Source organism: Schistocerca gregaria, chromosome 9, assembly GCF_023897955.1.
Source record: "Schistocerca gregaria isolate iqSchGreg1 chromosome 9, iqSchGreg1.2, whole genome shotgun sequence".
Lineage (NCBI taxonomy): Eukaryota > Metazoa > Arthropoda > Insecta > Orthoptera > Acrididae > Schistocerca > Schistocerca gregaria.
The window spans coordinates 105,386,084-105,410,690 of NC_064928.1; positions in this window are offsets into that span (position 1 = coordinate 105,386,084).

A 24,607-nucleotide genomic window follows, 5' to 3' on the forward strand; every position below is an offset into this window, starting at 1 on the left:
TTACGTGTATAAATTTAGGTGTATTGAAACTGATTGGAGTTACCTTCCATGTTACCTAGTATTATCTTTATTTTTAGATTGTAGAAGAAATTTCAATGGAAAAAAAACCTCGGACAAATTTTAGTAGAGATCCTAATGTATGGCTAGAATGGTTTAATGAGCGGAGTGTTGAAGATGCTCACAGTGATAGCGCTGACTCACAGACTGAGGGTTCTGTTCATGAAAGGGATCATGATTTAGGAACAGTACAAGAAGTGTCAGAAAATGATGAATATGAGTCACAAGAAGACGTAACTCAAGAGGGTGCATTTTCTCTCTCTCTCTCTCTCTCTCTCTCTTTTTTTTTTTTTTTTTTTTTTTTTTTTTTAGGAAAAGATGGAATAACTAAATGGAGGAAAAATGAATATCCTACCAATGTTGGAAGCAAATTTTGAATTTGTTCTTGGATGTAAACATAATAAGCATTATTGCAAATGCACTAATATATACATCAATGAAGTTCATGGTAACTTCTCTAGGGAAAGGTATGCTAAAGAAGCAGATGCGATAGAGATTAGAGCTTTCATTGATTTGTTGTATCTGTGTGGATGTTTGAGATATCCTAGGAAGAGTATATAAAAATTGTGGGATAACACGAAGGGAAACGTACTTGAGTCATGTTATTTATGCACGAGTGAAAACCAATTCAGGATTCTGATGAGATGTCTGAAGTTCAATGATATCCGTGATAGAGGTGTTTGCAGAAAGATTGACAAGTTGGCTGCTATCAATTCCCAAAAATATTTTTCACCGGATGAATATCTTACTGTTGACGAACAGCTTTTGGCATTTAGAGAAAACTGCCCATTCCATTCAGGCAATATATCACTAGCAAACCAGCAAGGTATGAGCTAAATGTGTTTGCTTCGGTTGATGTAAAAACAGCTTACACTTTGAATTTAGAACCGTACGTCGGTAAGCAACCAGAGGGACCATATAATCCCAGTAATTCAGCTGAAGATCTGGTTCTCAGAATGATCAAACCGGTACAAGGTAAAGGCAGAAATATTACTGGTGACAACTGGTTTACCAGTTTGTCTTTAGTCAAGAAACTTCAGGTGAAGAAACTGACATACCTCGGAAAAGTATGAAAAACCAAGAGAGAAATGCTGAAAGAATTTCTACCAAAAAGAGAAAGGGAGCCAAAATCATCTATCTTTAGATTTCAACACAACAGGATTGTACATTGGTTTCATACTGTCCAAAGAAAACTCCTCAATGCTTACATGGAAAACAGATGTAAATTTGTTACTTTGACATGTAACCTTGTTAAATTATTGCACATACTGTTTCAAATGTTAGGAGATATTATACTGTGTACGAATATTAAATGTATTATATTTAATAAAAAAATAATAAAATGACTCATAAAGACAGTTTAAAGTATGCAAATATACAACTTGCATTGTGGATGATACCTGTTATCTGTGTGAGTGACGTCATGAATTTTCGCATGAGTAACAGAGGGTTAACTTATCCACATTCTGATACCATCTCAGTCTGCTGTCCACCTCGTTGTCTAGCAACAGTTCAAATGGAGCCTACCCTAGTGTATGCCTCTTAAACTTGTAACAGGAATTCGTGTCACCAAATTCTGTGTGCTTGGTATTGCCGAGTTGAGTGGAGTATGGTATGCAGAAGTGCCATTAACACGATGAAAAATGCATTGAAAACAGAAAGTTATAAAAAGTGTGAATGCTTGTACCTCATGATTGATATCTGATTATTGTTCAGAGTTATAAATAACAATAATTTGTATCTAAACAATGGAAAATCCTGTATGGAATAATGACAGTATTACGAAAAGGATAGATTACTACTCATTATATAGTGGAAATGTTGAGCCACACACCAAGTGAGGTGGCGCAGGAGGACAACGGTTCAAACCCGCATTTGGCCATTCTCATTTAGGTTTCCCGTGATTTCCCTAAATCATTCTAGGCAAATGCCAGGATAGTTCCTTTGAAAGGGCATGACTGACTTCCTTCACCGTCCTTGGCTAATCTGATTGGACCAATGACCTGTCTGTTTGGTCCCCTCCCCCTCAATCAACCAACCAACCGATCCTTCCGCATCCTTGAAACATTCCCAGCATGTGCTTTGACTCTTATGGCAGTTTTAATCTGCCAGGAAGTTTCATATCAGCGCACACTCCGCTGCAGAGTGAAAATCTCATTCTGGAAACATCCCCCAGGCTGTGGCTAAGCCATGTCTCCGCTATATCCTTTCTTTCAGGAGTGCTGGTTCTGCAAGGTTCGCAGAAGAGCTTCTGTAAAGTTTGGAAGGTATGAGACGAGATACTGGCAGAAGTAAAGCTGTGAGTACCGGGCGTGAGTCATGCTTCGGTAGCTCAGATAGTAGAGCACTTGCCCGCGGAAGGCAAAGGTCCCGAGTTCGAGTCTCGGTCAGGCACACAGTTTTAATCTGCCAGGAAGTTTCCACCACTGTTGTTCTGAACCACAAGGATTACCTGGTGAAAGGACTCTGTCAGTTGTCAGATTCATCCACCTACAAACCCTGCCACACTTACCCTATTCCAGAAACCCTGTGGGATATCGAGTCTCTTCTCAAATCCTTAGGCCCATCTCAGAACCTCTCCTCAGATTCTTCTCTCTCCTCACCTGTACCACTCCCTGCTCTCCTACCTTCTACCCGCTTCCATAAGTCCATAAACCCAGCCACTCAGGATCCCCCATTGTGGCCAGTTACTGCACTCCCACTGAGAGAATATCTGCTCTCATAGACCAACACCTTCAGTCCATTACCTGCAATGTACCCTCCTATATGAAAGATACCAACAATTTCGTCCATTGAATCTCCACAGTTGCTGCTCCTTTATCACATAGTGCCCTACTTGTCACTACTGATGCCACCTCCCTTTATACTAACATCGCTAATGCCCGAGGCCTTGCCCATTATTGAACATAAGCTCTCCCAATACCCAACAGATACCTAACCCACAACCTCCTTCCTGGTCACCATGACTAACTATATCCACACACCCAGTTACTCCCCATTCACAGGCATCTCTTCAAACATGAACACCCTCATCGCACCATACTATGGCAACCTACTCATGGGTCATCTAGAGTAATCCTTCCTAACCACCAAGAAATCCAAACCTCTCATCTGGTTCAGATTCATTATCTCTGTGATCTGGATTGAGGGTGAGGACACCCTATCCACTACAGAACATAAACTTCTTTGCCCCCATTCACTTCACTTGGTGCTCCTCAACCAAACAAGCCATCTTCCTAATGTTGGCAACCTCAAAGATGAGTACATTAGTACCTTAATCCATATCAAACCTACCATATTTTACAGACTAAAAGACACACCTTGATTTTTAAGCAATTTTCACTACTTTTATTATTAGATTTCACAGCCAGGCTGAAACAAATCTTAGTTGATAAAACCAAACAGATGTTTAAAATCCCTGAAATCTCTTATCTCAACTTTCTTCTTCTTCTTCTTCTTCATCCTCTTCATCATGATCATTGTACTCTTCATATATAAGATGGTCTTTACTGCCATTGAGAGTGTTACTTATGCTGCACTTCCTGAAATATTTAACTACAATCTCTTCTTTCACTGTAGACTATTACTGTTTTAATGCAGTGACACACTTGCTTCATTGTTGGTTGTTTTAAAGCTCCCGTCAATGTGAATTCATGTTGGGTTTCATCCATTAAACATTTGTTCCAGTCCTCACTCATACGCAGTTTAAATGGTTTGTGTATCGAGACATCAATTGTGAGGTAAGTCCCCCTAGAATAGCAGCAAGCTCTGTATTTCTCTGTCTCAATTTCTCTTCCACAGAATTTTTCAAACAACTACAAAAGTGATTTAGCACAAGAAGATAACTCTTCAACAAAGATCCTTTCCTTCTCCTCCACACTCTACTAATCCATAATTTCATGCCAGCCACGTCCATCCAACCCTTGTAATGTACATAAACAACACCACCTGGCGGTATTTCAGGAGGTTTTGACACTGTTTTTCATTTCAAAATGATCACTGGCTTAAGTTTAGTATTGTCAGGACAACATGAAAGGACAACAGTGTAGTGCATTTTTTCGTGTCCACTGGACTTATACTTACAGTTTCAGTACCTTTAATGGCAATCATTCTGTTACTCAGCACATCAAATGTCAGAAGAGTTTCATTCTTATTCACCATTTGGCTTAGTTCCACACTGTTTCTCTCTCTCTCTCTCTCTCTCTCTCTCTTTCTATCTATCTATCTATCCATCTATCTATCTTTTTCCCCATGTTGAATAATAAATTGAAGGAAAGATAATAGTTTATCTTCATAGTCGTGTGGTGTTTTGTGAGATACGAGGGCTATCCACAAAGTACATTATGTTTTGGAATTAAAAATAAATAAAGTATTGGAAATTTTTTATTATTTACAGGTGAAAGCCACACTTGAATACTACTTTTCTACATAGTTGCCATTTAAATTAAGGCATTTATCATAGCGATAGACGAGCTTGGAAATTCCTTCGTTGTAAAATCCGGCCGCCTGTGGCTTCAACTATGTGGTTTACTCTTCTTGAAGCTGTGCATCGTCATCAAAACGCTGCATAGCCAACCATTTCTTCATTGCTGGGAATAAGTGGAAGTCACTCGGTGCCAGGTCAGGACTGTATGGTGGATGAGGAAACAGCTCCCACTTAAAAGATTCAAGAACTTCACGAGTGGCATTTGCCGTGTGGGCCCGGGTGTTGTCGTGAATCAGCAAGATCTTTGGGCCCAACTTTCCCCTGCGCTTGTTTTGTATTGCTCTTCTGAGGTTGTGCAGAGTTTGGCAATACCTTTGAGAGTTTATTGTAGTGCCTCTTTCCAGGAAATCCACAAAAATCACACCTTTTCTGTCCCAAAAGAAGAGGTAACCATGTGGTTGAAGGCGCAGGCGGCCGAATTTTACAATGAAGGAATTTCCAAGCTCGTCCATCACTACGATAAGCGCCTTAATTTAAATGGCAACTATGTAGAAAAGTAGTATTTAAGTGTGGCTTTCATCTGTATATAATAAAAAAATCCAATACTCTATTTATTTTTAATTCCAAAACGTAATGTACTTTGTGGATAACCCTCGTATTTTGGTTTTGGTTCCCATGCTAAGTTCATGACACTTCTTAGACCTGTAGCACCAACCAACTCCACCCGTAAAGTAAGCTAAGTTCAACTGTAGTGCTAGCTTATGAGCATGTATTTTAATCATTTTTGTATTATTTGCAATGCCATTTTGATGGTGTCCGTGAATCACCTTAACCAGTTCTGGCCATTATACATTCAGCCTTTTATTTGCACAGTGAGTCACATTCTTTTCTTTTTTCCTTCAGTACATATTTACTAGCCTGTCACTGCTATTACTTTCAATTTATGGCCCACATTATACAGGGTGAAAAGTATTTAAACTGACAAACTCTGGAATGTTGTAGGGGACACCAAAACAAATACTTTTCCCTAATGTCACTTTTTTCCTATGAGAATTTCTTAAACTGGTGGAGGCCGTATTACACTCTTCAGTTGTTAGAGGCCATATCACAATCTTAAGTTGTTAGAGAGTGTATTACGCTCTTCAGTTTTAGGCAACTGCTGCCCACCAGTGTAAAAGTGCATTGTCTCTGTTTACTAATGGTGCGATACACCTGGAGTGAGAACACTGATGTGGTTGGTGCCTACTACATAGTGCATCACAGTGGATGAGCTGCAACAATATCCTAATCACCGTATCCCGCATCATACGACCTTTGCTACTGTGTACCAACGTCTGCATGAGACCAGGTCACTTAGCAGATTACCTGGACAAGAACAACGTCGCACAGTAAGAACACTGCAATTTGAGGAAGCTGTCTTGCAGCATGTCGAGTGGGATCCTTTGATCAGCACTGGTGCAATTGCACGTAACATGGGAACAAATCAGATGAATGTAAGAACAGTCCTTCGAGAGCAATTGTTACGTCCATTTCACTTACAGCGTGTCCACAACCTGGGACCAGTTGATTATCCACCCAGAGCACAGTTTTCGCAGTGGTACCTGGAACAGTGTGAAATGCATCCTACATTTGCATTCTCTGTGTTGTTTACTGATGAAGCAATTTTAGGGCGTGATGGAGTCTTCAACATGTACGATTTGCATGTTTGGAGTGAGGATAACCCACATGCCACAGTTACTACCGCTCATCAGGTGCGGTTCTTCATTAATGTGTGGGTCAGTGTTTAATTGGACCATGTCTGCTACCTAGGCCATTAAATGGCAGGCACTATTACAATTTTCTCACCAGAGCATTGCCAGAATTGCTGGAAGATCTCCCTCTCGCTATAAGGCAATGCATGTGGTTCCAACATGACGGGGTGCCGGCACATTTCAGTCATTGTGTGCACCAATTCCTGGACCTACGGTTCTCAGAAACGTGGATTGGCAGAGGTGGTCCTGTACCATGGCCTGGTTGATCCTCAGATATGTCCCCTCTGGACTTTTTTGTGTGGGGAGAGATGCGCAACCTCGTTTACGCAACTCCTGTTGCATCAGAAGAGGATCTGGTTGCCCAGATAGTAGCAGCAGCAGCAGGAACAATTCAGAACACTCTTGGGGTTTTTGCCCGTGTCAGACAGAACATGATCTGACAGTGCAACCTTTGTTTACATGTCAATGGAGGCATTTTTGAAAATTTACTGTAATTAAAATTGGGTTGTGTTAATGTGTTGTCTCTTGATCATAAAAAAATGGAAAAGTGTTTGCTGGTTTAATTAATTTACCACCAGAGAAATCTTCCTCTACCAGTTTAAATACTCCTCATAGGAAAAAATGACATTAGGGAAAAATATTTGTTTTGATGTACCCCTACAACCTCCCAGAGTTTGTCAGTTTAAATTCTTTTCACCCTGTATGAATATCTTATATTTTTTTCTGTTATGAAACTAGCTACTAGCAAAAATATTGTACTGTTACTGATAACACAAGTCACATTCAATTTCACTGGCACCATAGACTGCAATGACACATCACAGGCTAGACAATGTTCTGAGTTCATGATGGCGGGTGGGAAGGAGACAGTGTTAGCAAGTTTGTGAATCCCCACAACTCATGTTCGTCGCATCAGTGCGTTGCTGCTGGCTGTTGTCTTCTGTGTTGCCAGATGAGTTAGGTCTCCCACAGTATCAAATATATATGGCCATTTTTAAGACTGGCAGGAATTTTAACACTGGACATTTTTAAATTAATTTCAAGTATAAGATGCATCAGTATTTTGGAGGCAAATTTTCGAAGATGAAAAGTACATCTTACAGTATATAAAATATGGTACCAACTAAAAGCAATACATGCACTTCAACAGCTGCCACCCATTCCATACTGAGAAGTCCCTTCCATACAGCCTAGCCACCAATGGCCGTCACATCTGAAGCAATGAGCAGTCCCCCTCAAAATACACCAAAGGTCTCACTGAGGCCAACACAGACCGTAACTACTTTCTCAGTCTTGTTCTGCAACAGACCTCCCATGCCTTATCTCTCCAGTCACTGACTGCCTCTCAAATTCCCACTGCCCAGCTACAGAGGAGCATTCCTCTCATGACTCACAACTAGTCAGGTGTGGAGCAACTGACTTTCGTCATGCCCTGAAATGAGGAATGTCCTATGCATCGTCCTTTGCATCCCTGCCACAGTGGTATTCCGCCACCCACAGAACCCTCTCAGTTGCTATCCCTACACAACACCTGCTTCAAACACCTTGGCACATGATGCATATCCCTGTAATAGATATAGATGCATGACCAATCCCATACATCCTCCCACCACCATTTACTGCAGTCTAGTTACAAGTATCACCTATTCCATCAAAGACAGGGCTATGTATTAAACCAGTCATGTGACCTACAAGCTAAGATGCAACCACTGTGCTGCATTCTACATGGGCATGACAACCAACATGTTACCTGTCTGCGTTTATGGCCAGCAACAAACTATGGCCAAGAAACAGCTACAGCACCCAGTTACTGAGCCTGGTGCCCAACACGACTTTCTTCATTTCAATGATTGTGCCATCTGCATCCTTTCTACCAACACAAGCTTCCTGAATTGTGCAGGTGGTAACTCTCCCTGCAATATATCCTACATTCCCACAATCCTACTTGCTTAATGTTCATTAGTCATTACTACCGACCTGTTCCCTTCCCAGAGTTGGTTGTGATGTGTCATATTTTTAAAAACATGTATACTGGTAAGCATGTCAGAATTATTATTTGAAAATATTATTGTAGAAAACTCAATCAGAAGCTTTAGAGGATGATGGGTAAAATTAATAGTGTCATACTGTTTTGGTCTTCAGACCTCATAATCTTACTTTCCCACACATCACCAGTAAATTTTCAGTCTTTTCATTAGTTTCAGGAACTTCAAGAGATGTAAGATATACAATTTTTTTTAAACTTATCTTCATTTTATTGGCTGCAGTACATCTAGGGGTAGATTCTTGAGGCTGAAATTTTGACCGTGTGTTCCAGTTGATATGATAATTGATGAAGTAATTTCTGTTTCGATGACTTTTTTATTTTAGCCTTTCTTCTGTCTTTACAGTCATCACTTACACAAATTACATTGTTATTGCCAAAATTAAAAACACATCTGATTCCATCAGAGGCATTGCCCACTACTACTAACTCATTCTGCAGAACTAACACATTCCAAAGACTTTACAAAACAAGAGTTTACAAACTTCATTGAGAAAAGAAGAATCATCATCAGGTTATATCACTATCTTGTAAATTAATCCAGAAAAATTTTAATAATTAGCATTAGACTGTGCAATTAATAATATGAATTTTAAGTATGCCAGATATTTTGTAATTTCAAATATTTCTAAAAGAAGAATAATTTTAGCTGTATATACAGAGGTAGTACATACTGATTGTAATAAATTAATTTATTTTTATACACTTTAGCCGGAAATATAATGCACCATATACAAAATCTTATGAAATTCATTTCTTTAAACAGCTGAGATAATGTTCAACTATACAAGATTCGAAATTATTTCCAATATCGACTATTTTTATGAAAGAAAGGTAACGTTAGAGGAGGGTGTTCCATTACAATGTACAAGTGCTTGTAACTGCTGTGTTATCTTATTTTGTGTGTTATAGTTGACTTATTTTATTAAGCATCTTCCGTTTTGTTTTCAGTGAAAGCAATAATGCAGTCTGCAACACCTTACCCTGCAACATCCTTACAAGCTTTTCATGCTGTTTCTAAACACCCTGTGTATACAGTGAAGCCTTTCATTTGCACTTCTCAAGGTACTACAGAAATGCTGTTAATTTTGGGAAAATATAAATGGTGGGAAATTATGTCTTAAGCACATACTTTATAAAATGTGAATGAGCAATTCTATTAATTACACTTGCCTTTAATTTGAAACCTTGACCTTTCCATGTACACATTGACTGTTCTTGCATTTTTACCAAAAATCGAAAATCATATTTTTTTTTCAAATTTCTCTTTGAGATTTTTTTTTTTTGAAACCTTGACCTTCCCGTGTACACATTGACTGTTCTTGCATTTTTACCAAAAATCGAAAATCATATTTTTTTCAAATTTCTCTTTGTGATTTTTTTCTGTCTGATTTTCCAGTCCATAAATACATTTGAAAGTTTTGATGTCATATCAAAAATTTTGCAAAAGTCAGAAAGTGATTAAAAGACCTGTAGATATTCCAGGAGAAATGGTCAACATTCAGGAATATGCAGGAATTATCATTAGAAGCAAAAACGTCTAGTACACCTGGGCTCTAAAATATGTACCTTGAGAGCTCTGACCACCTCTTCCAATGAACAAGTGCTCTTTGCTCTTAGAGCCCATGTTTAGACTTCTTTGCTTCGAGTGATCACACTTGTGTTATCGAATGATCACTCTTGTCATATCCCTACACACTGACCATTCCATCCAGACACACAAACACTCTCTCTCCACCCATTATTAAACTTGTTTCATCATGTATCAAAAATAACTTTTTTTAAAGAATAATATGTGAAGTATGGGATATTGGCAGGTGCAGGTGATTTTGACTGATTAAATATAATGATGCACTAAAATGAGAATTGCATCTCATAAACATCATGATGATGTTACTTGTATGAAATAAATTTTGGTGGGACATGGCATAGAGTGGAATCTGCAGTTAAATATTAACCATGCTCTCAGGTCTCAAGCTAACCAACATGTCAGACAGGGGTTCATACTACAAAGGAAATGCCAAAAGTGTGCAACAATTGTGACCTTGTTTAAATACCAGTATTGCTCATTTCACTTCCATCTATTTAAGCTGCACTGTTTAAACACAACTAAACCAATACTTCTAAAACTGATACATATTAAAGAATAAATAATACTGTATGCTCTACATTACTTTGTAAACTCTCCCTGAAAATTAAAGATATAAATTATACATTTTTCACAACAGGTGCCATGTCTGTGACCTTGGTCCTCTGACAACAAGATCATCCATTGAAACAAGTTCTGCCGGTTCTCTGCAGTTGAGTAGATGCTGGTGGTCTTGAGGTTCATCACACTCACATAGCTCATCCTCTGAGATGTATCCCCATTTCTTCATGTTTGTCTTATACTGAGGTACTACAGTTCTCAGTCTATTGAGGACCTTCTATGTCTTCTATGGAAGGTGGTGACTTAGAGCAAGTTCTTCTTTGGGGTCATCCCAATATTCCTCTGATGATGAGCTACATCAGAGTTGTATTGTATGCCTTTCAGGTGGTGTCGGGATTGGTTGTGTTGTCTGCAGGAAACTTTTTCTCAATTTCAGTCTTGCTGACTAATGTTCATGTCCAAACAGGGGGTGATTGGGGTCTGCCTCCTGCTTCTTTCTTTTCATTTAAGCTGAAGTTCTCCTTCTCATATCTGGAGGTGCTACAACCACAAAATAGTACATTGTGTTAATCGGCCTGTCACAATGCAACCCATTTCATTTAGGGCAATATTACCTGTTTGACATGGCTGGAGTTCTGCCACACAAGTGCTACATATTTTGCAGCAGAGAGACCTGAAGAAAGGTCAGATGTGTGGTGGACACCCTGTGTGCTCCCCAGTTGTTGCCTGTCAGTTTTCAAATACTATCGTTCCTAGTGAGGACTTTTATTTATGTATCTGTGCAGTGGTCTTTGAAGGTGAGAGTACAGTCCAACTTTACTCCAAGATTTTTTGAAGTATCACAGTGCATTGGTTGTTCACCTCTCCACGTTATGCTCAGTTTCCTCCTGGCCTTTCTGTTCCGTAAGTGGAATGCACACACTTGTGTCTTTGAAAGGTTGGCTTCAGATAGTTACTATCATAATAGTCAGATAGTGTCTTAAGACTTGTTGTTAGTTCCCCTTCCATCTCCTCAAAAGTTCTCCCTTGGGCAGCAACTGCTGTATCATCTGTGTTAATGAAAGACCTCCTTGGGGATACCATTTATGTGAGTCCTCCAACAGCTCCTTTTGTTTTGTAGGGTAATGAAGAAATGTCTGTTTTTGGGCTGACATCTCATAAAATGTGTTAAGTGAGAGTCTTTCGTGATGGCATAGATCTTTGTTAATAATTTCCTGTAACCAATGGTATCATATGCAGCAGTAAGATCAACAAAGGCAACACCGGTGATCTGCCTACATTCGTATCAATCTTCTATGTGCTGTGACAGATTCAAGATCTGTCCACAACATGACCTCACCTCCATGGAAGAAAACCCGATTGTTCTCTAATCAGTGTTTGGTCGACATTGTCTGTGATTTGATTAAAGATCATTCTAAGACTAAAGGTGGCATAGGAGTGATATCAGTCAGAAGTTTTTGGCATCTATTGGCTTTTTCCCAGATTTCTGAAGGGCCACAACTTTGGTTTTGCTCCAGATATATGATATTTGCAATCTTGAAACACAAGTGTTCATCATATCTAGAATCCACCTTTTGATTGATGGTTCAAACATTTTTATCTAATCCAGCAACTTTGTTGTTTTTCATTGAGCATATTGCAGTTTCTAATTCTTCCAAAGAGAAAGGCTATGCTCTTCAATAATTCTCTGTATCTTTGGGGTTGCAGATTTTTTATCAATTGTGCCATTCAGCAATAACTGCTGCTCAATCTGGCTAGGTGTTATACTGGGAATGAGTGAGGGAGTGGCTGTTAGATTGTTTTGTTTCACATCTAGCATTGTCAAAGTCACACCATTTTTGTTTCCTTGTCTCTGCTATGGCTAGCATTAGGTCCTCACAAGCTTGTATTGTTTCTTCAGGAAATAGATCATCTTCAAAGAGATACATGGAAGGGGCCTCACTGAAGATCGCAACACAGAGAAATAGGCACGGCACAAGATGGCATGTCATTATTAGCGATCGGGCATACCCTGAACAACACTGGGATTAATCCCAATGGCAGATCCCTCCACCACCAGAACATTACACCTGATTATAAATCTATGTAATATATTATCTGGAAGAGCTGCTACTGTGGCTCTTCATCACTGTCAATTGTCCATCCATTCAGGCTGTCACTCAGTAATATGACTTTGAACAATGCAATATACAATGTGACTTCAAAAAGTAAGATATGCATTATTTTATATCAGGTGAAGCAACTTTTACTGAATGCTTCACTATATTCACAGTGACACAGATACAAGATATTATTTTTCAACAGAGTTCTCGGTAAACAACAGTCATACCACTCTACCAATTGTTGAATTTCTCGTCTATAAATGTCCTCATTATTGCAAAATATTTCCCTGAGTCATTCTTTCAGACTGCTAAAAAGTTGGAAATCACATGTGCAAGATTTGGACTGTATGGGTGATTCTACAAAACCATTCAAAACAATGACGCAAAGTTTGTGTTGCATGCACTGTGTAAGGTGTTACATTGTCATGCAGGAGAGCAATACCTTTGCTCAATTTTCCACATCTCTTGTTCTTTATAGCTGTGCACATCAACATCAGTGTTGTATAGTACGAATCAGTATTGCTGGTTGTGGCCTTTACCATAAACTTTATGTATATAATTCCTTCAATGTTGAACAGAATGGTAGACTTGACCTTCAGTACTGTTGGTGCAGCTTTGCATTTCTTCCACAGAAGAAGGTGTGTCTCCATTCCACAGACCTCCTCTTTGTAGCTGGTGTGAAATTATGGACCCATCTCTCATTACATGTAATGATGCAACTTAGGAAGTCCATGGAGTAACATTCAAGGAAATCCAGAAACACTGTAAACCTTGCAGCTTTCGTATATGTGACAGTGATCACAGAACCTAGCATTAACACAATTTCCATAACTGTCGATGATATTGGACAATGGAGTGATCACTGCCTATTCAGATCTACATCTGCTGGACAATGTCTCCTGTGACTGCTGCGGGATGTAGTAATCTGTGGTTGATGTTCATGGTCCCCTTCATAATTAGCATCACCTGTGTCTGGGCTGTCTTGGTCAAATTGTTGGTACCATTTCAATATGGAGGACATGGCAGTACATTTGGTTCATATACTGCCAGTGTTGTACAGTTAATCTGTGTGCAGTTGAGACTTTTTACTCTCAAGAAATGTACTGTCCTGCACTTCAACATTGGAGTAAGTTTCCAGTAGCCATGCCATTTTATTTGCACACTGTTATTCATACTGCAGCAAACATGTGTCTGTAGGGAACCCTGAACCTATACTCTCTTCTGACAATGCGCCACTCCTCTTGCAGAATAAACTTGGTGTTGGACAACATACGTAACTTATTTTGTGAAGTCCCTACATACAGTACATTTATTGTAATTTAGACATTTCTAGGAGATGGACAAGCAGTGGCAGGAATTGTTCTGGCCCTTATCAACTTCTACCAGTTCAGTACTTGGGAGTGCAGGGCTCAAGGAAGTTCTTGAGGGAGTTCACTTCCCTGAAGAAATTTAGTACCCTTGGATCTGTGTATACATGACTCAATAAAGATAACTATTTAATTTTTGCAAACACTATTTGAAAGTCAACACCTTGCTAGCATCATTTTATATTAATTACATGGTGTCTTTGTGTGTTTGTCTCCATGAACATTGTCTCTGTAAGTGAGAATGGTGAGAAATTTACAACTCTGATAAAACAAAAGTGTAGAATATTTATTACTGTAATCATACCTCGCAAACCCTACTAAATGAGAGGTGATAGTATGACAAAAATTATGGCTGTGAGTTGCAGGACTCAAATGAAGTTGTCAAAATTTCCCACACCAGAACCCAATTTTTGGACAGAAAATTGTATTGTTTTTTTTGTTTATGAAGTCACATCAGTTACCTAAATGGTTGAAAATGGAGACTGCTGAAGCAATAATGATAACTGACAAGGTAAACATTATGAGGGCTGAAAATGATGCAGACGAAATGGTGACGGAACAGAAAGAGACATAATGATGTGCTATTAAGAGAGGAATATTTGGAAGATTCAATTGGGTAAAAAGTAGGTAATGAAGGAAAGGAACATATCTGATGAGGAACATACTGTAAATGCAAAGCAGGTCAAAAAAATTATGAGGGAGAAATGACAAGAATTTAGATAGAAAATAAATGAGGATACAAGGTTACAACACTGGATTATAAGTGGGAGACAGTTTGGAGATTCTGTTACAACAAATGTTACCAGCACATGAAAATAGATGTTTGAAAGCATGAAGGAATGATGTAGAGGAAAGTTAAAGAAGAGATGGAAGAAATCAAAATGAAACAGGACAAAATTCATCAGTGAGTAAAGAATGAGATGAGAAGAAACGGGGTCAATTCTTGTGCCTGATAACACCCGTCGGCTTTGACCACTGACGTAATGTGTGATGTTATTTTGCTTGTGGTGCGGATTGCTGTCGATGAATGTTAAGTGATTTCTCTGGATTTCCATGTCATGTACATATATTAAAAATTCGATGTAGATTGTTTTGTTTTCATCTTGTAATTTGTTTTTGGCATATTTTGTTAATGAAAGTAGTCATGATTTATAAGTAGTGATTTATGAGGTCTTGATTTCTGATGCTGTTTGTTATAGATAAGTCAGCTGTTTCTACTGCGAAAATTCTGCTTCAGAAAATGAGTGACCATAAATCAACTATAAAATTTTTGCAATCATTGGCCATCATTGCTGAATTTTGCAAGTGCAGTGTCTGTGGAAATTATATGGTGTTGACAAAGGTTGCATCATCACGAACTTCCGACAAATTCATGTGGAGGTACAGAAAAAATAACAAATGAAGATCCCTATGCAGGGGGACGTGGTTCGAAAGATCGAGGCTGAATTTAGAAGTAATTATCATGCTAACCTACTATTTTTGCTACGGATATTCTTGCAAATCTGTCATGCATGAAGCAGGGGTTTTGTGTGGAACTGTAGTCGATTGGTTCTCATTTTGTAGAGAAGTCTGCGAGTAATTTATAAAGTATAGGGGGTCATTGGGAGGGGGAGGGAAGGGGGTGGGGAGCAGATGTTAGGTGTTATAGTTGAAGTAGATGAGTCACATTTTGAAAACAGAAAGTACGAAACGGGGCACGAGGTTGCTGGGCTTTGGGTTTTTGGAGTAGTCGTTTCTGGAGGAGATTGTGCTGATGTTGTATTTAGGGTTGTACCAAATCGGACAAAGGAAATCTTGATATCTTTAATAGAAGAATATGTGGAAGAAGGTTCTGTAGTCATGTCAGATGGGTTTGCTTCGTACAGGGGTTGGGTGAAAGCGGTTATCATCATTTGGTCATGGATCACAATATTCAGTTTAAGGATTATAAGACGGGGGAATGTACCAATACTATCAAGGGGTATTGGGGGGCTGTAAAATCTGTTGTCCAGTGGGGAAAGAGAAGGATTTCTGAGTTTGATGGCCATTTAGATGAATACTGTTGGAGGAAGAGTATTCCTAAAGGTTATTATTTGTTTCTTGTGTTTATGAAAGTAGTTAGTAAAATGTACAAGCCTCGTTTTGTTAGTTAGGTGTCGGTGGGTCTGATACTTTTTTTCTTGTTTTACATTGCATTTCTTTATGTTGCTGTATTATGACAGTGCTATTTTTTGGTTTCTCTGGAGGGAAGTTTTTCTGTTGTTTTAATATTTTCTGGTGACAATGGTGAGCTGAGGGTTATTGCAGTGTCTTTGTCAGAGGGTTTATGTTATTGACTCATGGTTTCATTTTTTACCATGTTAAAATTCTGTGTTTGATTGAGGGTGGGTGGTAGGGAAGAACTGATTTGGGTGGTACCTCATTCATACCTGGCAGTTAGTGTTTCTTATAAGTTTTTTCATTAGTTATTCTGGATTTTGGTTCTTTCGTTACAGTTTGACCTTCAAACATTATTCTTTCTTGTTATGCTCTTATTTCGTTCTTGTCAGCCTTGATCGTTGACTCCTTAGGAAATTCATATATGGTAAGCTTCTTTTCATGTAGCCTCTTTTATGTTTTCCTTTTCGATGTTTCTGCTACACTTCTCTTATTTTTACTGTCACTCCTGGTGTATCAATTTTACTGAGTGTTATTTGGAACTACTGTAGCTGGTGTGACTTTAATGTAGTATAGTTATCGGTTTTGTCATTTTTGCATTTTGTTTTTTTGCATGTGCAGTAATGTGTGTAAAGATTTTCATTTTTTTAAAGTCTAGTCGTATTCTGAAGTTCACTAACAAGATCATTTTTTAAGCACGTTTATGATATGTTATAAGATTTTTGTGCAACAAACAGTTATATTGGAATTGGTAACTAGAAATGACCTCCTACATATGTTGCTTCTAGTTACTGATTCCAACTATTCAACGGTTCATTATTTAGATCATTTTTGCAGTACGTGTGGAAAATATAATATATGCACTCATAATTGCTCTAGTGTTTTTATTTATTTCAGTCATCTTCAACACATTTAGATGAAATTCGCACATAAATAATAGTCGCGTTAAATGTATTATTTTATGGCATGCTACATTCATTTGTTTAAGAGTATGATCCATTCCATTCATAGATCGTCCATTGCAGCATCTTTACCTAATGTATGACATCATTGGTCAAAGCTGATGGGTGGTATCGGACACTAGAATTTATCCAAGAAACGCATGGTAAGTTGTGGGAATTTGGAGTAGTGTTTACTCAGGAATTAGATATGCAAGTGAACAAAATGGATACTGAAGCAAAAGAGTGTGCTAGATGCTTACAAAAGGAAATGAGATGAGCTACTGAACTGGAGGATAACTCTGTATGTTAAGTGAATGATGTGAAAGAGAACTTACTGAAACATGCTAATAGCTGGCCGCGGTGGTCTCGCGGTTCTAGGCGCGCAGTCCGGAACCGCGCGACTGCTATGGTCGCAGGTTCGAATCCTGCCTCGGGCATGGATGTGTGTGATGTCCTTAGGTTAGTTACGTTTAAATACACTCCTGGAAATTGAAATAAGAACACCGTGAATTCATTGTCCCAGGAAAGGGAAACTTTATTGACACATTCCTGGGGTCAGATACATCACATGATCACACTGACAGAACCACAGGCACATAGACACAGGCAACAGAGCATGCACAATGTCGGCACTAGTACAGTGTATATCCACCTTTCGCAGCAATGCAGGCTGCTATTCTCCCATGGAGACAATCGTAGAGATGCTGGATGTAGTCCTGTGGAACGGTTTGCCATGCCATTTCCACCTGGCGCCTCAGTTGGACGAGCGTTCGTGCTGGACGTGCAGACCGCGTGAGACGACGCTTCATCCAGTCCCAAACATGCTCAACGGAGGACAGATCCGGAGATCTTGCTGGCCAGGGTAGTTGACTTACACCTTCTAGAGCACGTTGGGTGGCACGGGATACATGCGGACGTGAATTGTGCTGTTGGAACAGCAAGTTCCCTTGCCGGTCTAGGAATGGTAGAACGATGGGTTCGATGACGGTTTGGATGTACCGTGCACTATTAAGTGTCCCCTTGACGATCACCAGAGGTGTACGGCCAGTGTAGGAGATTGCTCCCCACACCATGATGCCGGGTGTTGGCCCTGTGTGCCTCGGTCGTATGCAGTCCTGATTGTGGCACTCACCTGCACGGCACCAAACACGCATACGACCATCATTGGCACCAAGGCAGAAGCGACTCTCATCGCTCAAGATGGCACGTCTCCACTCGTCCCTCCATTCATGCCTGTCGCGACACCACTGGAGCCGGGCTGCACGATGTTGGGGCATGAGCGGAAGAACGGTGTGCGGGACCATAGCCCAGCTTCATGGAGACAGTTGCGAATGGTCCTCGCCGATACCCCAGGAGCAACAGTGTCCCTAATTGCTGGGAAGTGGCGGTGCGGTCCCCTACGGCACTGCGTAGGATCCTACGGTCTTGGCGTGCATCCGTACGTCGCTGCGGTCCGGTCCCAGGTCGACGGGCACGTGCACCTTCCGCCGACCACTGGTGACAACATCGATGTACTGTGGAGACCTCACGCCCCACATGTTGGGCAATGCAGCGGTACGTCCACCCGGCCTCCCGCATGCTGACTATATGCCCTCGCTCAAAGTCCGTCAACTGCACATACGGTTCACGTTTCCACACTGTCGCGGCATGCTACCAGTGTTAAAGACTGCGATGGAGCTCCGTATGCCACGGCAAACTGGCTGACACTGACGGCAGCGGTGCACAAATGCTGCGCAGCTAGCACCATTCGACGGCCAACACCGCGGTTCCTGGTGTGTCCGCTGTGCTGTGCATGTGATCATTGCTTGTACAGCCCTCTCGCAGTGTCCGGAGCAAGTATGGTGGGTCTGACACACCGGTGTCAATGTGTTCTTTTTTCCTTTTGCAGGAGTGTAGTTCTAAGTTCTAGGGGACTGATGACCATAGTAGTTAAGTCCCATAGTGCTCAGAGCCATTTGAACCATTTGCTAATAAGTGTTTGGAAAGGGAAACTCAGAGGAGCTGAAAGAAGTTAGGCAAGAAAATGGATGAACAAGAAAAATAAATAGGAAGAACTCGGATAGAAGACAGAAGACATACATAGAGTAGAAAACACTATAATAGATTTGGGAGAGGATAGAGCTCAGTATGAGTAGTATCAGAAAGCACAATGTGGCATTCTAATATTAACCAGAACTTTAAATGAGGAAAATATCTGCATTCTGTAACATTCATTACATTTATTAAGGGTCATTTCCCAATCAAATCTTGCAGATGGGGGAAAAAAATATCCATTTTGGGGGGTTTCAAAATTTATTTTTTGGCAGAATCTGAAGCAAAAGAATGGCATGCAATGGCCAAGAATAAGTTTAGGAAGCCACTTGTTTATACTAGAGGAGATAATTCAATCACACAATACTCTGAAGATGTGTTAAAGACATTGGAATGCCTAGAAAGTCCCTTAAACGTGAGGAAATAACCGAAATTTTGTACAGTAAGTATTAGTGAGTATTAAGAAAAATCATGAGGTTCCAAGTGCTGAAGGTTTCTTAGTCAAATAGAAATGGTGGGCAGTCATGATATGAGAATAACTGATCATCACTGCAGTTCACAGAGACTAATTATGTTAACATGATCTGTGGCCACCTCTATGACTATGGCATGAGGGGTAGAAGGCAATGTAGAGGCATAAGCTACAAAACTTGGGGCTGTTGTATAAGTAAGGAAATCAGTGGAAGAAAGGAGACATGGGAAGAAGAATTCGTTATTGTATGGGAAATGGTAATGTCAGTGAAGGTCTGGGCTGAGACCGATCACTGTCAAGGGCCAAGAACAATGGGGTGCAAAGGGAGAAGACTGAATAAGACTTGGCATGCATAATGTAACACGGCATTTTATCACATACCTTGGTCCACTATTGTTATTTGTAACAGCTAAAGAGGATTGTGATAGTGGACATACATTAAGCAGTGTATAAGGAAGAAAGAGATTCTGTGCATCCTAGTCTGTGTTTGTACAGAGGGTGCGGGTGCCGTAACAACATGAGCAGCAGCAAGCAGTCATGTGACGTGCAGAATTCATTCACTGTATGAGGGCAAATGTACGCTTTTGGCACTCAAAATTTGCAGTGTTGTGGAAAGCTTGAAGTAAGAGGGCTGCCAACAATGTCAAAGGAGACGGAAAAAAAAAAAAAAGAATCAGTTTTATGTTAGAGAGAACTTTGATGTACAACTTCAAGGTCAGATGTTATGTATCAGTAGGTGTTAATGTTTGGTTAAACTACTTTGAGTTCTAATTATTGGGATCTATTACTGTAAGACGAGAAGACTTTAAATGCTGAGAAATGTGAATGAGGGTTCAAAGCTTATTTAGTGGTTCGAAGTATTTGTCATGATCCAACATTTCAGTATTTCCCAGCAAGGATAGAAGTACAGAAGAATAGTAGGTTTGCACACTCCAATGGGACAAAGTATCTGGACCACCATAACAATTGCCAAAGGTTGCTGTTCATCAGCAAGATTTATAAGAGGTAATTGGCAGATCTGGCATGGTTTAAAATGTACCGAGCACAGACAGCAGAAGAAGTATGCTACTAAGATAAAGCAACACTTTTTCACCATATGTGCTACAATAGAAATTGTTTTTATAAATGTCAGGTTCCTAAACAAAGAAATGGTAGGTGTAATTTGGGGAATGACAGGGTTGCAAAAAGAGAGGTGATGAAAGAACAAATATGGAAGAGAATATTATGTTTGCGTTTGAATAAAAACATTTTGGGTATTAGATCACATCACAATGAATCACTAAAAAAACTAATGATGTGACCTAAAACCCAAAATTATTATTATTATTGACACTGTCCATGGAAGTCTATGAATTTATGCTGAGTCTTGGTTGCATAAGAAAGTAAATATGCGAAACATAATGTTTTGGAAATCAAAGAATAGAGATATCGGAGGTTAGTAAAATGAAATAGAGTTATTAGAGAAGATGAACTAAAGACTGTCTATAGAAAGCACTGAGACATTTAGTGGTGCGGAAAAAGTTGAGAACTTGGGGAATCTGGATCAATTAAGTAAACTTTGAGAAAAGCGCAATTGGTGAAAGTATGTTAAATGAGGAATAGGTTCAAAATGAAGAGACAGAAAATGATTCCATACAAAATGACAGGGACCTAACTAGGAAAGTTCTAAGGTGTGATCATAAAAATGCAGTAATAATGAAGGTAAGTTAGTGAGAGTAGAGGATGGTGTTGAAAGGGCAGTTGTGGAAGAATTTAGTGATAAAGGTAGTAGTAAGGGTAATAACAAAGTTAATAGTAGAGAAAAGTATTTAGAAGTAGTTATAATAATGTCGTGTGGCAAGGGCCTCCCGTCAGGTAGACGGTTCGCCAGTGCAAGTCTTTCGATGTGACGCCACTTCGGCGACTTACGCGTCAATGGGTATGAAATGATGATGATTATGACAACACAACACCCAGTCCCTGAGTGGAGAAAATCTCCGACCCAGCCGGTAATCGAATCCGGGACCTTAGGATTGACAGTCTGTCATGCTGACCAGTCAGCTACTGGGGGCAGACTAGAAGTAGTTGAAGATAATGGTGTAAACTTAGAACAATAATCTGGGTGCACACAGCTCAAGTTCCTGAATGATTAGTACTAGCATTATGAATATGGAGGACTGCACAGTAAGCAAGTGATCTAAGTTACTGTTTATTGAACTGTAATGATCTGCTGTGGGGAGTGACATTAACCAATGTTACACCCTATACAGCAGCAAGCATCCTGTGCTACTTATCTCAGCAGCAAGTAAAATATCAAAAGCATAACATTTCCTACAAAATATATTTACTTTTAGACTGTAATCTTAACCTCACTGACATTGGAGTGCCTTAGGGCACTAAATCAGGACCTTGTGCTGACTGACTTTTTAAGGTGAGTGAAAATATTGCTTCTTCACGATAATAATACTTCCTAATAACTCTACCTCTCACCTGGTAGTTGCTGTTGCAGTCATGTTTCCAAATGCTGACTTGATTCAATTCTCCATGCTAGTCTATCAATTGCAACCATAGCTTCTTCGTCTCTGCATAATTACTGCAAACTACATTACCTTGAAACTAGTTACTGCATTCAGTCCTTCATCCCCCTCTATAATTTTTACACCCTACATTTCTGTCTATTACCAGACTGACTAGTCCTCGATTATTTAGGATATATCCGATCAGCTTAGCCCATGTCTTAGTCAAGTTGTATCACAAAGATCTTTTCTCCACAGTTCAATTCAGTACTTCCAATACTTTCAGAAAAGACTTCCTATCACTTAAGTTTACACTGCCGGAAAAATAAATTAGTACACTCCTTTAGAGGTTTCCAATACACTCAAGATTTATTGTTGCAACTGTGCATATGGAATACAGGAAGTGATTACCTTTACAGATCAGTAGCACAACAGGTACCAAGAATCAATGCATGCTGAAACACTCATATTAGTACATGATGCAGCCTCCATGAGTACCAACTGTCAGACTTCCATTTCTTCTGAAAACTGAATTTTTTTTTTTTTGGTTGACAAAGATTCACTTCAAACGAAGAATTGATAGCCAAAGCTGACAACTACTATGCAGGCCTCGTACGACCAGGTGTGGCTCCAGTATGTGGTGTCGTCGCCTCTGCCATCTAGTCGACTGTACAGATAGCAAATATTGTCATGGGATACGTTATGCCATGCCTACTTGACCTGTTCATGTAGTTCTGTAAGAGTTGGATGACAAGTTGCACGAATCACTACTCACAGATGTGTTTGAACGGAAATAAAATTGGGACATTGTGCTGGGCAGGGAAGTTGTTGCACACCTTACAGAGCATGTTGGGTTTCAGAGGCGATGTGTGGGTGAGCATTATCATGTTCATATGCAAATCACCTTCCTATTGCAAGAATGGGACTAACAACACATAATGAGCACTGGTTAGTATCCAGTACAGGAAAACCAAAGGTGAATGAGAGTTGTAGCTTATTGCAGCCCAGACCATAAGCCCTGTGGTAGCACCAGTGTGTATTGGATGAATGCACTGTATGAGACAGCCCTCACCAGATCTACATCATATGCGCAAATGGCCGTCACTTGTGTACAGGCATAATCTGTTTTGCTTTCATCACTGAAGATAATAGGGTGCCATTCCACTTTCCAAGTGATCCTCTGAGAGCACAAGTCCACCAGTGTATGTTGATGCTGTGGTTGAATAGAAGTCGGGCTAGACAACTGGTTCACAATCCCTCTTATTTATGTTGTGGTAGCTGTACAATGTTCCATTGCTGCCCTTGCAATATAATGATCCTGGTGTGCACCTACGCTTTGTGGAAGTTCAGAATCTCATTTATGGGTGTGACAATGTTCACATAGCCACAGATGCCAGCATCGTAGCACAACTGATGCAACATGTCCAACTTATGGGGCAATTCTCCAAAAGGACCATCACACCTCTCGGAAGTCTACAATTTAACCCCTTCCAAACTCATTCAGTAGGCTGGAGAAAGCAGGGTGCATTGCCATGGCATGATTACCAGCTGGTTTCACACTTTGCACCACTTTGAGCCTTCTTGCTGTGAGCATTTCTTATTACAGGGTAGAAACATATGGCATTCAGGTTATTATACCACAATAATATCTGTTGGTAGACAGTGTTGAAACCATCATCAGTACAACTAATAACCCTCATGAGTCCTAAGCCATCACCGGATAAAAATCAGTGTCCCCTTTCCAATCACACAATTTTTTTTTTTTTTCAAGCAGTGTATATTCAGTGTTAGAGTACTTCTCTTTTCCAGAATAGTTTTTCTTGGTATTGACAGAGTACCTTCTATAACCTCTGTATTCCTGCCATTACTGGTTATTTTGCTGCCCACATACCGAAACTCATCTGCCCCTTTCGTTGTCTCATTTCCTAAAATAATTCGTTCAGTGTCATTTCACTTAATTTGACTATATGCCATTACCTCTGTTTTACTGTTACTTATGACCATTGTATAACTTATTTTCAAATCATAATCCATTTCATTCAACTGATCTTCCAAATCCTGTGCTGTATGTGACAGAAATACAATTTACCCACACATCATGTGTGGGTGCTCAGTGTTGGTCAAAATGTAGTCTATTGGAATGGCTAGCAAGCTTTATCTCCATATTTGTTAGTACTGAAAACAATGACTCACATCCATTTTCATTCCCACCAAAAACAGCAGTAGAAGTTGCAAGGCATCTGTCTGGCACAGTCATTGCCCACATGACACACATGACAAGAGGAAATGAAGTTCACAGATGAAGACAAATAGTTTAATATGATGTTTTTAAATAAAATCAAACAATGGAAACTACAGTTTGGAATATCCACAGTATTAGGAAAAGGGTACACTGCTACTCACCATAAAGGCGATACGTTAAATTGCAGACATTCACAATGAAAAGATTTTTATACATTTAGCTTTCAGCCAAAGTCTTCCTCAGAAAAGAAAAGAAAACAAACAAACATTCGCACAAGCAATCATGCCTCATGCAAACATGACTGCCATCTCCGGTAAATGATTATGCATGACTATAAGAGAATACTTTCTCTCTTGCCCCAATATATATATGACCAATATATGACAAAAGTAAG